This window comes from Eleutherodactylus coqui, chromosome 6 (assembly GCF_035609145.1).
Source record: "Eleutherodactylus coqui strain aEleCoq1 chromosome 6, aEleCoq1.hap1, whole genome shotgun sequence".
In the NCBI taxonomy this organism is placed as follows: Eukaryota; Metazoa; Chordata; class Amphibia; order Anura; family Eleutherodactylidae; genus Eleutherodactylus; species Eleutherodactylus coqui.
This window is the reverse complement of record NC_089842.1, coordinates 220,262,399-220,265,845: the sequence shown is the minus strand read 5'-3', so window position 1 is coordinate 220,265,845 and position 3,447 is coordinate 220,262,399.

The following is a 3,447-nucleotide window of genomic DNA, read 5'->3' as shown; positions in this document are numbered from 1 at the left end:
AGACCGCTCCCCCCCCAGGAACAGAGCTCCACAAGAGACCGCTCCCCCCCCAGGAACAGAGCTCCACAAGAGACCGCTCCCCCCCCAGGAACAGAGCTCCACAAGAGACCGCTCCCCCCCCAGGAACAGAGCTCCACAAGAGACCGCTCCCCCCCCAGGAACAGAGCTCCACAAGAGACAGCTCCCCCCCCCCAGGAACAGAGCTCCAGCAGAGACAGCTCCCCCCCCCAGGAACAGAGCTCCAGCAGAGACAGCTCCCCCCCCCAGGAACAGAGCTCCAGCAGAGACAGCTCCCCCCCCCAGGAACAGAGCTCCAGCAGAGACAGCTCCCCCCCCCAGGAACAGAGCTCCAGCAGAGACAGCTCCCCCCCCCAGGAACAGAGCTCCAGCAGAGACAGCTCCCCCCCCCAGGAACAGAGCTCCAGCAGAGACAGCTCCCCCCCCCCAGGAACAGAGCTCCAGCAGAGACAGCTCCCCCCCCCCAGGAACAGAGCTCCAGCAGAGACAGCTCCCCCCCCCCAGGAACAGAGCTCCAGCAGAGACAGCTCCCCCCCCCCCAGGAACAGAGCTCCAGCAGAGACAGCATCCCACCCCAGGAACAGAGCTCCAGCAGAGACAGCTGCCCCCCCCCAGGAACAGAGCTCCAGCAGAGACAGGATCCCACCCCCGAACAGAGCTCAAATAAAGACAGCGCCTCCACCCCGTGTACAGAGCTCCAGAAGAGACAGCACCCCAACCACTACAAATCTCCAGCAGAGACAGCCCCCCCCCCCCACAGGAACAGAGGTCCAGAAGAGACCTCTCCCTCCCCACCCAGGAACGGGGCTCCAGCAGAGACGGCTCCCCCCCCCCCCCCAGGAACAGAGCTCCAGCAGAGACGGCTCCCCCCCCCCCCAGGAACAGAGCTCCACCAGAGACAGCCCCCCCCCCCCACCAGGAACAGAGCTCCACCAGAGACAGCTTCCCCCCCCCCCCCCCCCAGGAACAGAGCTCCACCAGAGACAGCTCCCCCCCCCCCCCCAGGAACAGAGCTCCACCAGAGACAGCTCCCCCCCCCCCCCAGGAACAGAGCTCCACCAGAGACAGCTCCCCCCCCCCCCCAGGAACAGAGCTCCACCAGAGACAGCTCCCCCCCCCAGGAACAGAGCTCCACCAGAGACAGCTCCCCCCCCCCCCAGGAACAGAGCTCCACCAGAGACAGCTCCCCCCCCCCCCAGGAACAGAGCTCCACCAGAGACAGCTCCCCCCCCCCAGGAACAGAGCTCCACCAGAAACAGCTCCCCCCCCCCAGGAACAGAGCTCCACCAGAGACAGCTCCCCCCCCCCCCAGGAACAGAGCTCCACCAGAGACAGCTCCCCCCCCCCCCCCAGGAACAGAGCTCCACCAGAGACAGCTCCCCCCCCCCCCAGGAACAGAGCTCCACCAGAGACAGCTCCCCCCCCCCCAGGAACAGAGCTCCACCAGAGACAGCTCCCCCCCCAGAGACAGCTCCCCCCCCCCCCAGGAACAGAGCTCCACCAGAGACGGTTCCCCCCCCCCCCCCCAGGAATAGAGCTCCACCAGAGACAGCTCCCCCCCCCCAGGAACAGAGCTCCACCAGAGACAGCTCCCCCCCCCCAGGAACAGAGCTCCACAAAAGACAGCTCCCTCCCCCAAAGGAACAGAGTCACAGAAGATAGCTCCCCCCTGAGCTCCAGAAGAGACAGTCCCCTCCGCGCGGAACAGAGCTCAAGAAGAGGACAGCTCCCCCCCCAGGAACAGAGCTCCAGCAGAGACAGCTCCCCCCCCAGGAACAGAGCTCCAGCAGAGACAGCTCCCCCCCCCAGGAACAGAGCTCCAGCAGAGACAGCTCCCCCCCCCCAGGAACAGAGCTCCAGCAGAGACAGCTCCCCCCCCCAGGAACAGAGCTCCAGCAGAGACAGCTCCCCCCCCCCAGGAACAGAGCTCCAGCAGAGACAGCTCCCCCCCCCCCAGGAACAGAGCTCCAGCAGAGACAGCTCCCCCCCCCCAGGAACAGAGCTCCAGCAGAGACAGCTCCCCCCCCCCAGGAACAGAGCTCCAGCAGAGACAGCATCCCACCCCAGGAACAGAGCTCCAGCAGAGACAGCTGCCCCCCCCCAGGAACAGAGCTCCAGCAGAGACAGGATCCCACCCCCGAACAGAGCTCAAATAAAGACAGCGCCTCCACCCCGTGTACAGAGCTCCAGAAGAGACAGCACCCCAACCACTACAAATCTCCAGCAGAGACAGCCCCCCCCCCCCACAGGAACAGAGGTCCAGAAGAGACCTCTCCCTCCCCACCCAGGAACGGGGCTCCAGCAGAGACGGCTCCCCCCCCCCCCCAGGAACAGAGCTCCAGCAGAGACGGCTCCCCCCCCCCCCCAGGAACAGAGCTCCACCAGAGACAGCCCCCCCCCCCACCAGGAACAGAGCTCCACCAGAGACAGCTTCCCCCCCCCCCCCCCCCCAGGAACAGAGCTCCACCAGAGACAGCTCCCCCCCCCCCCCCAGGAACAGAGCTCCACCAGAGACAGCTCCCCCCCCCCCCCAGGAACAGAGCTCCACCAGAGACAGCTCCCCCCCCCAGGAACAGAGCTCCACCAGAGACAGCTCCCCCCCCCCAGGAACAGAGCTCCACCAGAGACAGCTCCCCCCCCCCCCAGGAACAGAGCTCCACCAGAGACAGCTCCCCCCCCCCAGGAACAGAGCTCCACCAGAAACAGCTCCCCCCCCCCCAGGAACAGAGCTCCACCAGAGACAGCTCCCCCCCCCCCAGGAACAGAGCTCCACCAGAGACAGCTCCCCCCCCCCCCCCCCCCAGGAACAGAGCTCCACCAGAGACAGCTCCCCCCCCCCCCCAGGAACAGAGCTCCACCAGAGACAGCTCCCCCCCCCCCAGGAACAGAGCTCCACCAGAGACAGCTCCCCCCCCAGAGACAGCTCCCCCCCCCCCCAGGAACAGAGCTCCACCAGAGACGGTTCCCCCCCCCCCCCCCAGGAATAGAGCTCCACCAGAGACAGCTCCCCCCCCCCAGGAACAGAGCTCCACCAGAGACAGCTCCCCCCCCCCCAGGAACAGAGCTCCACAAAAGACAGCTCCCTCCCCCAAAGGAACAGAGTCACAGAAGATAGCTCCCCCCTGAGCTCCAGAAGAGACAGTCCCCTCCGCGCGGAACAGAGCTCAAGAAGAGACAGCTCCCCCCCCAGGAACAGAGCTCCAGCAGAGACAGCTCCCCCCCCAGGAACAGAGCTCCAGCAGAGACAGCTCCCCCCCCCAGGAACAGAGCTCCAGCAGAGACAGCTCCCCCCCCCCAGGAACAGAGCTCCAGCAGAGACAGCTCCCCCCCCCAGGAACAGAGCTCCAGCAGAGACAGCTCCCCCCCCCCAGGAACAGAGCTCCAGCAGAGACAGCTCCCCCCCCCCAGGAACAGAGCTCCAGCAGAGAC